The following is a 13782-nucleotide window of genomic DNA, read 5'->3' on the forward strand; positions in this document are numbered from 1 at the left end:
TGAATAATAAACATTTATCATGGTATAAGGAAATATAAATAACAACTTTATTATTGTCTCTAGGCCATATTTCCTTCAGATTTTGGGTTTGCATCCGATATTTCCTCTTTTCCCTTCCGTCGCAAACCGTTCCCTCCGGCGAGTAATCCATCTGCCTCCGGCCGCACTTTGCCGCACGCACAGGCACACCACTCCCGCCCCGATGTCAAGCATTGGACATGGAAGGGGTGGACGAGGGGGCCGCGGCGGCTCGCCGTCGTGCAAGTGCCGCCATGATGACGAGGCCGGGAGCTCCTCCCTCCATCCGCCGGTGGAGGAGTGGTGCAAAGTGCAGGCGTGGGAGCGCGATGCGCTGTCCCCCAGCCGTGGCCAGCGGGCATGGCAGAACTTCGACCGCATCCATAAGATCTTATGGTCGGCGACCAAGCGCCTATGAGAGGCGAGGCACGCGTTCTTCGAGGCGAAGGAGGCGGTCGCTGCTGGAGAAGAAGGTGTCACGGCGCGGCTGGAGGTGGCGAAGGAGGAGTATGACTACGCCTTCGTCCAACTCTTTGATGTAGTATCATCTCGTCATCAAGAAGGATGGTCATGAATAGTTAGATTTAGATTTTAAATCTCGTATGTGCCAAGTTTGTGATGAACTCTGGCTTAATTCCACCGAAGTATCGTGGCAGGAGTAGCTTGTTTAAATTATACAATACACTTTACGTTTGTTTATAAATACGATATGCTACTCACTATGTGACCAGTCTAAGAGCATCTACAATCGGGCGCCCCAAACCCGTCTTATACGCCCAAACGGGTCACCCGGTCACTGACCGATTTTCTGATCCAGACGGGCCCCTCAAACGGGTCTCAAATGCCCGGGCTGACTGTCACTCTTCATATCCAGCCCAAATATGGGGTCGGGGTGGATATGGGGCGCCCGGGCATGCCCGCCAAGTAGGACTGACAAAGCGGTCCCACGCGTGGCTCGTCCGGAAACCCGATGATCTGACGGATGCCTCCTTCGCCACGGCGGTGTGAACGCTGTCGTGGTTCTAACTCTGACAGTAATGTAGGGGGGTAAGTATGGAGAGGTGAGGTCTTAGCTATGGAGAGGTTATAAAGACGCAAGGTTTACGAGTTCAGGCCCTTCTCGGAGGAAGTAAAAGCCCTACGTCTCGGAGCCCGGAGGCGGTCGACTGGATTATGTGGGTATGAGTTACAGAGGTGCGAACCCTTGTCTCGGAGGAGGGGGTGGCTTATATAGAGTGCGCCAGGACCCCGGCCAGCCCACGTTACGAAGGGTTCAATGTACATTAAGGCAGGGCGTTTCTGGTAACGCTAGTAATAAAATGCTATAATGACCATAAAAGCTACTTAATGACCGACCGTTAGCGTGCGGGGCGCCTTTAGGTCTCCTGGCCGTCGAGTGGTTGGGTCTTAGTCGAGTGATTGCTTCTTGGTCGAATGTCTTCGAGTCTGTCGAGTGGGACACCTTCAAGTCGATTGAATGGTGATTTCTTCTAGAGATGTCCTTGGGTAGGGCAGTTAGGGCAGGTCCATGACCCTTCCCTAGGTTCATAGCTTCATCATTAGCCCCCGAATGGATCGAGGTTTGAGTGGGAAAGGAGTTGAGGACCTCTCCGACTCGTTTTTCATGCCGTGAGCATATCTTGCTTCGGATCAGCGGACCCGAGTGATGACAGCAACTTCCTTTTCAGTCGCCTTGATCCATTCTTAGTTCTTCGTCGAGTGAGTTTCTTTACCTGTAAGGCTCCGAGTGACGGTGCGAAGGAGATCATTTAGTCTGACAAGTTTGTTTGCTGCCCGCGGTTTTAATGGGATCTGAATTTTGGGAAGCGCGCGGGACGGGGGAGGCCGCAGTAATCTGATGGGATAGAGCGGAATCGCCTCGATCCCCGCGCCACCTTTTTCGCCACGTATCGCTCGCGCGATCGTTACGGGATTTGACGGAGCCGTCTGGGCCTACCAGTCAGCCACTCGGAAAGCGGCCTCATATAAGGCGTTGGACCGGAGTCCCCCGAACAGTGCGCCCCATTACCTCTTCTCCTCCTCACGCCTCTCTGCTGCGCTCGCTCTCGCCCCAGCGCCACCGCACCGCACGCGTCTCGTCGGCGACAATGGTGAAGGAGAAGACAGCGGCTCTGGAGCGGGCGAAGAAGGCGACGGCGAAATCGAAGGGGAAGGCGACGAGCCGGGGCGGATCTTCCTCGCGGACTGGTCTGCCGAAGGGTTGGATCTAGGGCGAATGGATCCACTCGAGGATCTCCCAAGAAGACCTCGATGACCTGGCCGATGGAGGGCTGCTCCCCTACGACTCGGCGCGGCTTCCAGGGAAGGAATCCGAGCCGCAACCCCGGGAGGGTGAGCGCGTTCTTCTTGCCACCCACGTCGACCGTGGGTTTTCCTTACCTCCTCATCCTTTCTTCCGAGGGTTTCTGAACTTCTTTGGGTCTCAACTCCATCATTTTACCCCCAACTCAATCGTTTATCTTGCCGCGTTCATTTCCTTGTGTGAGAACTTCTTGGGTTGTCGACCTCACTGGGGTCTTTTCAAGCATATTTTCACTTGTCGCTCCCAGACAGTGAAAAAGGCTAATCCGAGTGACGAGAGGACCCAAGTGATCCAGATGTGTGGGGGTCTTGGCATCCAGACAAGGGGAAAAAGCTCTTTTCCGGCCATGATTCTTCCCGATTCAGTTCGTGGATGGCAGTCGACCTGGTTCTACTGCAAAGACCAGTCGACGCCAGGGCAATCGACCGGCCTCCCTCCCTTTACCATGGACCGAGTGGAAAAACCCTCCCCTTTGAAGGTGCTCCCGGAGGAGAAGGCGCACGTGAAGGTGTTGGTTAACCGAGTGGTCCAGCTCATTCGTGACGGGGTCACTGGTATGGATCTCTTGGAGGTCTTCCTTCAGCGGCGCATCCAGCCTCTCCAAGCCCGAGACCACCCAATGTGGATGTATTCGGGTCTAGAAGACTCCACTAGGATCCACCCGGAGGAGGTCGATGATGACACGCTGGAGAAGTGGCTGTCGAGCATTACCGGGAACAAGGACAACCCCAGAGGAGCCAGGAGAGTTCCCCCATTCGACCAGTCTCGTGTACCAGAGCAGGTCTGATTCTGAGTTTTTGCTTGTAATCTGAATTCACTCGCGCAGCTGTCTGTATTGCGTCAACTGACTTTGTTCTCCCTGCTTTCTTTCAGGCCATTATTGAAATGTATTCAATGCCCAACGGGGAGCAAGAGCAAGCTCTGGAAGGCGAGGCGAGTGGTGGTGAAAGTGGCGAGTGGACTTCCGATGGTGAAGGGGATGGAGGAAGCGACGACTCAAGTGATGAGGAAGAAGTCGAGCCGCCTCCTCGCATAGAGAGGCGATCCAAGCTTGACCAGGATCGGCCGAGCGCCCGTGACAAGGCAACTGCTCAGGCTGGTCAGTCTTCGAAGCGTCCTCGGATCTCTTCACCAACCACGACCGAGAAGGCGCCAAAGCACCCCAAAGTTGTAGAACCGAAGACTCGGAAGGCGCTGCCGAAGATCAAGATCGTTATCCCTGTCGCCTCCGCGTGAGTGTTTCTCCTTGTATTCACTCGACACTCTGCGCTGTTTATTTTTCTTGTTTTAACTGGCCGAGCTTTGGAATTGTTAGCGCTGCCACTTACGGGACCTCAGCTTACAGGGATGATGATGAGGTGATGGAGGATGCGGTCACTTCTAATCCGGGTATGATTTCTGCCATACTATCTTTCTTTGGTCGATTCATCTGCATCGTGCATCATTGGGTGACGTGATTTTGGCAATTTGAACTTGGTACAGCTCCCAACATTATTGACCTCCCTGATGATGATGAAGATCCCGAGAGGTCTTTGACGAGGAAGAGTAGGCGAGCTCCTGTAAGTGAGGCGCTGCAGTCGACGCCGAGGACGGAACCAGTCGTTCAGGACACTGGTGACATCAATCGAGGTTCTGTTACCTTCGCGGAGCCCCTGTCGAGTGCCTTGCCTTCTTCTTCGACTGCTCAGGCCCCTGTCGACCCGCCTTCACTTTTTGCAACTCACCATGTCCCGGAGGACGAGGTGAATGCTGCTAGGGAAGCCATACGCCAGGCGGGCATTATGATGGAGAAGATGAAGACGGTGCGGGACGCTAGCCAAGCCGCCTATGATGCCATCTCGGCTCTCCAGAGCAATGTTCAGGTTAGTTGGTCGCCGCTTGTTCTGTTAGGATATGCTATCTGAAGATTCTTTCCTGAAATCTTTTCATCTGTACACCCACTGGGTGTGTCGATTGAATTTTTTGGTCTTTGTATTTTGTCGAGTAAAACCGAACTGGTAGTTTGTTTCTTCCGCTCGATCCGGTCGAGTGGAATCAGAACCGGTGGGGGCACGCAAAGTGCACCCACTGGGTGTAGTCCCCGAGACCGCGGTCGACTGCTGGCAGTCGACTGTGGTCCGAGTTCTACTTTACCTCTCTCTTTTTTTTGAACTCGACTCCGGCGGGCCGGTTGAGTGGAGTCAGAACCGGTGGGGGCACGCAACGTGCACCCACTGGGTGTAGTCCCCGAGACTATGGTGGACTGCGGGCAGTCGACTATAGTCTTAGTATTTGTCGTTTTTTGCTATGGAATAATTTCTCCCCTTTGATTTCAGAAATCTTGTGATCTTGGAGCTCGCTTCGCTGATTTGGAAAGTCAGCAGATTCAACTGAAACTTGACTTGGAGCTGGCCAGGACAGAACTGCAGACGCTCAGAGACGACGCCGCCGGTAAGACAAGTCTGTCGACTGGTCAGTTTTAGGCCCGAGCACCCTTCTGCTATTTCTGAATCAATCATCATTTCTTTGCAGAAAAACTGAGAGAGGCTTTGGCGAAAAAGGATCAGGATTTGTTTGCTGCTCAGAAGGAGGCTGACGACAGGACCGCTCTGGCCGAATAGAAGCTGGCTTCAGTCGGCCAGTTGGAAGAAGAGAATACCAGGCTGAAGACTGCTCTAAATGAAGCCAACAGGGAGTGCACACGTTGGAAGAAGGAGAACCTCAACCTGACCGAAAAGATGGAAGGCGTCGCTCGTAGGAGGGACGATCTGGAGAGCTACCTGAGGAGCCTTGCCAAGAAGTTGTATATCAAGCTTGAAGGTGCACATTTAGTTTCGACTGATTTTTTTTTGTGTCGACTCAGTGTATGAAAATTGACTTATCCTTGGATCGTGAATGCAGAGTTTTGCCAGAACTTTGAAGAGGAGACTGGGCGGATCGAACCAGGTTTGGATCCAATCAACTCTCCCATGAAAGATGAAGCTGCCATGAATTTGCTCCAACTGGAATCTCGTATTGACGGTGCCCTGGACTACTTGGCTCGACTGAAGGTCGCCATGTCACGGATCGACCCGGCACTTTGGCCAGAGGCTACGCTCCAAAACGATCTCGAGTCTCTGATGACTCGACTTAACGGAATCCCTGACCGAGTGCAGGAGTGGAAGAAGTCTTCTGCTCGGTGTGCCGCTAATGTGGCTCTGTCCTTGGTTCGTGTCCACTGCAAGGAGGTGCGACAAGACAAGCTGGCAGCAATCAAGGTCGCCAACACCCAGAAGCATGACTTCTGAACCTTTATGGAGACTTTCATCGCTGCAGCCACTCGGATAGCCGACGGCGTCGACCTGGATGAGTTCGTCGAGCCTGCCAGCCCTCCTCCCGCGGAGTGAACAAACTCTTACGTCCCACCTTAAATTTGCCTCGGAATGCCGAGTGGTTTTTGTAACCGTTAAACTTTTCCGGGCCGCATGCCCGAGTACCTCGATCCGTGATCCAGAACCTTTAGGATTTTATCTGAACTTGGTTTACCGTTGAATATCTTTATGAATCTCCTGCTGAGTGAACCCAATCTTTATTCGAGACAACTTTCTGTATTCGCAGCACAGCTTCGAAGGAGGGGGAAGTAGTCGACCCATGCCTTGTATTTGTGGCGAAGCTCCCCAGGGGCGGGCGGGCGGCGGTCGACCCACACCCTGTTACTGCAGAGTGGGACGGAGCGCGCATTGTATTTGTGGCGAAGCTCTCCAGGAGAAGGTGGCAGTTGACCTGCCCCTCGTCGTCCTTGAGGATTGAGATGTGTTTGGGAGAACTTAGGCGAGTACTGGACTGCATCTAAGCCCCCGAGTGGGAGGATTGCTCTCCACTCGGTAGGGTTTTTTCAAACTTAGGCGAGTGCCTGACTGCAGCTAAGTCTCTAGGTGGGAGAACTTAGGCGAGCACTGGACTGCAGCTAAGCCCCCGAGTGGGAGGGTTGCTCTCCACTCGGTAGGATTTTTCAAACTTAGGAGAGTGCCTGACTGTAGCTAAGTCTCTGAGTGGGAGAACTTAGGCGAGTACTTGGACTGACTAAAGGGCGAGGACTTTTGGAGCAACAGAAAACAGGCTATAGCCAAGGAGCTCGAGTGTGTATTAGAAGGGGGGTTGCACTGCTCATATCTAGCATTCGAAGACAGGCTAAAGGTGCACCATTTTTTGTCAGAGGAACTTAGGCGGAGTTCGCTGACCCCTAGCAGTCTAGCTCTTCTTGAGTGGAGACTTAGGTCGAGGTACGTAAGAGAGAGAGCATTAGGATCCCACTAAGCTACAGGATCCGGGTTGGGTGGGTTTTGGCTTTCATCCATGGTCTGGGAGTAATTCTTCGAGAAACGTCGGCGAGTGCTTCTGAATCTGCATGCAGAACTACTTTTGAGTGGGAGAAACTTAGGGACCGGAGGTACTGGAGACTGCCAGCTAAGAGTGCCCCACCGCAGAGTGGGAGGTTGCATTCACTCACTCGGAGTTGAGCATTTTTAAAACTTAGTGCGAGTGCCCTGACTGGCGTCTAAGTCTCCTGAGTGGGAGAACTTGGAGAGTAGATTCAGTGATCTCTGTTGTCGAGACTTTAGAGCCCTACAAGGGGAGAGGTAAAGGTAGGGATTTTTCTCTTCGTGTATAACTGATGAAGTGAGTCTGATACTGCCGTGGGCAGAGGTATGAATTAGGCGGGATGGTACTAGGAGAGAGAAGTCAGCTAATAGTACCGCCAACACCGAGGGGACGCGGATTGCTGCTCCCTTTCAAGGTAGCGTTTGTTTTCAAACTTAGGGCGAGTGCCATGACTGTGGCATGCATAGTATCGAGATGAGGGAAGGATACTTAAGAGCAGTATGGAGTCTGATCAGCTTAGAGATGTTGAGCTGCCCGAGTGCGGTAGGGTTGCATTCCTCCACGTCGAGCTGGCCATTTCTCTAAAACTTGTAGGTGATAGTTAGTCCCTGGAATGAGTCTGAAGTGTCTCTGAATTGGAAGAACTTAGGGACGGTAGACATAGGACACATAGGCGGGCTAGCTAGAGTTGCCAAATGATGGGAGGGCTGTTGCGTCACCGCACTATAGTTAGGGTATTTGTAAATTAGGCCACAGATGTCGCCCGACTTGAGCTTGTTTTTGTTGGGATGAGACTTCGTTGAGTATAGATTTAGGAGATGATCTGCTAAGCTTTAGTGCGCGAGTGCGGTAAGTGAACGTATTGCTTTCCGAGTACTGCGGAGGTGTAGGCAAGTGAGAGTTTCTTTCATACGTTAGAGGACGAGCTGCCTGGACTGTTGTAAGGATAGCTTGAAGGTGTTGCGAGAGGTTAAGGACGAGTATGGCTTGACAGCTGAAGGACACCGCCGGCCTGGGAGGTATGTGTCTCTCCACTTCGGCTCATGGAGGAGTTTACTTTTGTTCAAAATTAGGAAATTCTTGGTGGATCGCAGGCTTGAGAAAGTGTGAAGGTGCAGCTGGGAGGATTTCTTATCGCTCTGCGATCGGACATAATATCGCAGTGATTATTATCACTGGGGAAGCAGTTAGAGAAGGTATATAGCGGCAGGATTTAGAGACCAGCCATATGGGTTCCTTATAGGATAGTCATATGATGATGGTTGCCCGAGCTCTGGTGTGTTATGCTCGCGTCATTCACGCAGGTTTTTCCGTTACGGCATGCTTCGCATCGTGCAAGTATAAGGGGCGGAGTCTTGTAGCGCATTCCTTTCCAGGCGTTGGCTCATCAATCTGGCGATCGACATTGTAGAGGTGGTATGCTCCATTGTGGAGGACTCTGGTGACTATGAAGGGGCCTTCCCAAGTAGGAGCAAGCTTGTGTGGTTTCTGCTGATCCACTCGAAGGACTAAGTCTCCTTCTTGGAAGGCTCGGCTCTTCACGTTTCTGGCATGGAATCGACGCAAGTCTTGCTATAGATGGTCGATCGGATCAGGGCCATTTCTCTTTCTTCTTCTAGGAGGTCGACTGCGTCCTGCCGGGCTTGTTCTGCTTCATCTTTGAGTAGAGCTCGACTCTGGGAGCGTTGTGAAGCAGGTCACTCGGCAAGACTGCCTCGGCTCCGTAGACCAGAAAGAATGGGGTTCTTCCGGTCGATCGATTCGGGGTTGTCCTCAATCCCCCAAGGACTGATGGAAGCTCGTCGACCCATGCACCTGCTGCGTGCTTGAGATCGCGCATCAATCGGGGTTTCAGTCCTTTGAGAATTAGGCCATTTGCCCTTTCTGCTTGTCCATTCGACTGGGGGTGAGACCGAAGCATAGTCGACCCGAGTGCCCTGAGAGGCGCAAAAGGCCCTGAACTCGTCGGAAATCGAAGTTTGACCCATTGTCCGTTATGATACTGTGCGGAACTCCATATCTGAATATCAACTCTCTGATGAAACTGATAGCGGTGCAAGCATCGAGATTCTTGATAGGCTTGGCTTCAATCCATTTGGTGAACTTGTCGACTGCTACCAGCACATGAGTGAAGCCGCTCCTGCCTGTTCTCAGTGGCCCAACCATGTCCAGCCCCCAAACAGCGAAGGGCCAGACGAGTGGAATGGTTTTCGAGGCTGACGCGGGCTTGTGCGGCATATTGGAGTAATACTGACACCCTTCACATTTGTCGACTATCTCTTTAGCCATCTCATTGGCCCTTGGCCAGTAGAACCCCGCTCGGTATGCTTTAGCCACAATGGTCCGAGAGGACGCATGATGACCACAGGTCCCCGAGTGGATATCATTAAGGATCATCTGACCTTCTTCTGGTCTGATACACTTCTGGCCGACCCCAGTTGCGCTTTCCCTATATAACTGTCCTTTTATGACTGTAAAGGCCTTGGATCGACGGACGATCTGTCGAGCCTCTTCCTCGTCTTCTAGAAGTTCTTTCCTTAGGATGTACGTGATGTATGGTTCTGTCCAGACGGGAGTAATAACCAGCACTTCCATTATCAGATCGACCACAACTGGAACTTCAACTTCAGTCGGATCCGTGGCGCTTTTTGGCTGCGGGGCCTCTTCCGTGAAGGGATCCTCTTGGACTGATGGTGTGTGGATGTGTTCCAAAAACACATTGCTGGGAATGGCTTCTCTTTTGGAACCTATTTTTGCGAAATCATCAGCTGCTTGATTTTTCAGTCGGGGTATGTGATGAAGCTCTAACCCCTCGAATTTCTTCTCCAGCTTTCTCACTGCATTGCAATAACCAGTCATGGATGGACTTCTGACATCCCATTCCTTCATCACCTGATTAACCACCAAATCTGAGTCGCCATAGACCATGAGGCGATGGACGCCGAGAGAGATGGCCATGCGCAACCCATATAGAAGTGCTTCATATTCTGCTTCATTATTGGAGGAATCAAAATGGATTTGAAGAACATATCTGAGTTTATCTCCTCTGGGGGAGACCAACACCACTCCAGCACCGGAACCACTCAGCATCTTGGAGCCGTCGAAAAACATAGTCCAATGCTCCGAGTGAATCTGAGTCGGCAGCTACTGTTCAATCCACTCGGCGACGAATTCTGCGATTGCTTGGGACTTGATAGCTTTGTTTGCCTCAAACTTGATATCAAGGGGAAGGAGTTCAATCACCCATTTTTCCACTCGACCAGTTGCATCCCTGTTATGCAGGATCTCCGGTAATGGAGCGTCGCTGACGACTGTAATGGAATGATCAGAGAAGTAGTGAGCAACTTTCTTGGTGGTCATATAAATCCCATATACAAGCTTCTGATAGTGAGGATATCTTTGCTTCGATGGGGTCAAGACTTCAGAAATATAATATACTTGGCGCTGAACTCTAAAGGTTTTCCCTTCTTCTTCCCGCTCGACCGTAAGTACCGTACTGACGACTTGTCTGTGGCTGCAATGTAAAGCAGCAAAGGCTCCTTGCTGATTGGGGCAGCAAGCACCGGCTGGGTGGAGAGCAGAGCTTTGAGCTCTGAACGCTGCGTCAGCTTCAGGAGTCCACTCGAACTTGTCAGACTTCTTCATCAATCGGTAAAGAGGTAATGCCTTTTCACCGAGACGAGATATGAATCGACTTAGGGCGGCCAAGCAACCAGTAAGCTTCTGGACATCGTGCACTCGCACAGGACTTTTCATTCGGAGTATAGTGCCAACTTTTTCTGGATTGGCGTCGATTCCCCGTTCGGAAACGAGAAAACCGAGTAATTTTCCGCCAGGAACTCCGAATGTGCACTTTGATGGATTAAGCTTGATATCATACCTCCTGAGGTTGGCAAAGGTTTCAGCAAGGTCAGTCAGCAGGTCGGAACCCTTCCGTGACTTGACCACGATATCATCCATGTATGCTTCTACATTCCGACTGATTTGAGTGAGTAAACACTTCTGAATCATCCTCATGAATGTGGCTCCGGCATTCTTGAGGCCGAACGGCATGGTAACATAACAGAAGCACCCGAATGGACTGATGAAAGCGGTCTTGATCTCGTCAGGTCCATACAGACGGATCTGATGGTACCCGGGAATAGGGCGTCCAAGAAGACAGTCGCTCACATCCCGCAGTCGAGTCGACTATCTGGTCGATGCGGGGGAGAGGAAAATGATCTTTTCGGGCAGGCCCCGATTGATATGTTTAAAAATCATGCACATGCGAAAGTGGACTTGTCCTTCTTGGGGACCATGACACGTTGGCGAGCACTCGGAGTGGTAGAATTTCTCGATGAACTCCGCTGCTAAGAGCCGAGCCACCTCTGCCAATAGCTTTTCTCTTTTGGACGGCGGACGTCGAAGATGTTCCTTGACAGGTTTTACTTTTGAGTCGACTCTCAGGCGATGCTCAGCCAGCTCCCTGGGAACACCAGGCATGTCAGAAGGCTTCCATGCGAAGATGTCCCAGTTCTCACGGAGGAACTGGATGAGCGCTTCTTCCTATTTGGAGTCGAGTGTTGTCGAGATATGAGTCGGGGCGGCGCTGGGGTCGGTCGGGTGGATGTGAGCTGTCTTCGTGTCGCCACTGGAAAGCTGACTCTGTAGCGGGCTTCTTGGCTCGCAAACAGATCACTCGGGTCTGCAGTCTTTTGGTATTCCTGCAACTCCACCACTGCCATCTGTGCGTCGGCGATCTTCGAACCCTTCTGAAAACATTCTTCCGCTTTCTTCCGATTGCCCGTAATGGTGATCACACCTTTGGGGCCAGGCATCTTCAATTTGAGATACACGTAACATGGTCGGGCCATGAAGCGTGCATAAGCCGGCCTGCCCAAAATAGTGTGATAGGCACTCTGGAAGTCTACAACTTCAAATGTCAACTTTTCTTTGCGGTAATTCTTGGAATCACCAAAAACCACATCAAGAGCAATCTGGCCGAGTGATTCGGCCTTCTTCCCAGGAATGACTCCATGGAAACTCATGTTGCTGGCACTGAGTCTGGACATCGGAATGCCCATCCCCTTCAACGTCTCAGCGTATAATATGTTCAAACCACTGCCACCATCCATCAGGACTTTGGTCAGTCGAGTGCCTTCAACAACTGGGTCGACCACCAAAGCTTGCCTCCCAGGGGTGGCGATGTGCGTTGGGTGGTCGGACTGGTCGAATGTTATGGCAGTCTGAGACCATTTCAGGTAACTAGGTGTCGCCGGAGCGACCATATTCACCTCTCGGTTAATAACTTTCAGTCGACTTTTGCTCTCAACATCAGCAAAAATCATCAGGGTGGAATTGACTTGAGGGTATCCATCATCACTGTCCTCTTTGTCCTCGACCTTGTCCGACTCCTTTTCCTTACCCTTGGGCTGCTTGCCCTGGAACTGCTGGATCAAAAGTCGACACTGCCGAGTGGTATGTTTCGGGTAAATAAAATTACCCTCTTCATCTTTCTTCGTGTGGACGAGACACGGTAAGTCCAACACATCATTTCCCTCCTGGTCTTTAACCTTTTTGGGGTTCCAAGGCCCTTTAGGTTTCCCTTTAGACTTTCCTTGGGCCAAAGCTAAAGCTTCCCCGGGAGCCGCTGGCTCGGCCTTCCGCTTCTGCTTCCGATTGGAATTGCCTCCGGTTTCTTGGGCGACTAACTTGAGCTTGCCACTTCTGAGTCGATCCTCATCTTCACCATTAGCGTACTTGGTGCCAATCTCCATCATCCGATTCAGGGACATATCTCCGGTTCGACCGAATTTCAAATTTAGCTCTTTGTACTTGACGCCTTCCTTGAAGGCACAAACTGCTTGGTGGTCAGCCACATTTTCCACCGAGTGATGTAACCTGATCCATCTCTGGATGTAATCCCTCAAAGTTTCATTCGGCTTCTGCACACAAGACCGCAGTTCCGTCAGTCCTGCGGGTCGCTTGCATGTGCCCTCAAATGTGGTGATGAACACTCGGGAGAGACCTTCCCAAGTGTAAATGCTGCTAGGTGCTAACTGGTTTAGCCACGCTCTGGCCGAGCCCTCCAACATGAGAGGCAGGTGATTCATGGCCACTTAATCATTGCCGCCGCCAATCTGGACGGCCACTCGGTAGTCCTCAAGCCAAGTATCAAGCTTGGACTCGCCAGTGAACTTACTGACTCCAGTCGCCAACCTGAAATTGGGAAGAATCACAGCAGCCCTGATGGCTCTACTAAAGCACTCTGGCCCCGAAACATGTACTCTGCTGCTGGCAGGCGCATCTCTGTCATGGACTTCTCGGTGAGCTCTGTTCCTGTCGACCAGGCCCTGGACGAGGATGGATCTCGCGTCAAAGCCTGGCCCTCTGGGGTCGACTGGAATCCTTCGCCCACCACTACGAGGGCACCTGTCATCCTGCTGGCGAGGCACATACGACCCGCTCCTCGGGGGAGGCGTGGGCACTCGACGTCGACCGTCACGATCGACTCGGTGATCATACTGCTCATGGTTTCCATACTGGTCGCGCCGGTCTCCACGTCCCTCACGCCTCGGGGGCGATCTCGGGCTGTGAGCCGACTGGACTGTGTCCGCGGCAACAGATCTGCTGTGAATTCTGTTCCGCGACTGAGAAACAGCGGAATTCTGATCTCCTGCTGCCCGGAGTAGCGCTCTGATCTGCAGCAAGCCTCTGCCAGCCTCCGACTGGGAAGGCTGAATCGACTCCTCTATACGGGCCGCAGCTGCTAAATTCTGAATCGGAGTCCGATATACCTGCGGGGGCGGGAAGAGCTGAAGTCGACTGGATTCGGGAACCCGTTGTCGCGCACGCTCGTCGAGTGCTCGCTGGAGGTTCTCCAGTCGAGTGCGCTCAGCCAAGTTTGCCAGGCGCGCGTCCTCCAAGGCGTGAGCCTCGGGGGTTTCTCCAATGATAGGAGTGTGCAACGCATCCATGTTCCGGCGGCGAAGTTCTTCTCTCTGCAGCGACGTGAGAGGCTCGGGAAGATACTCCTCATGGGGACGCGACGGGTCGCCTCGTCCTGCGCCTCCGTCAGTGCGGGTAAAACCGGGGGGACTGGGCGGTCCGTTGACCATCAA

The sequence above is a fragment of the Triticum urartu genome, chromosome 4, assembly GCF_003073215.2.
Source record: "Triticum urartu cultivar G1812 chromosome 4, Tu2.1, whole genome shotgun sequence".
Lineage (NCBI taxonomy): Eukaryota > Viridiplantae > Streptophyta > Magnoliopsida > Poales > Poaceae > Triticum > Triticum urartu.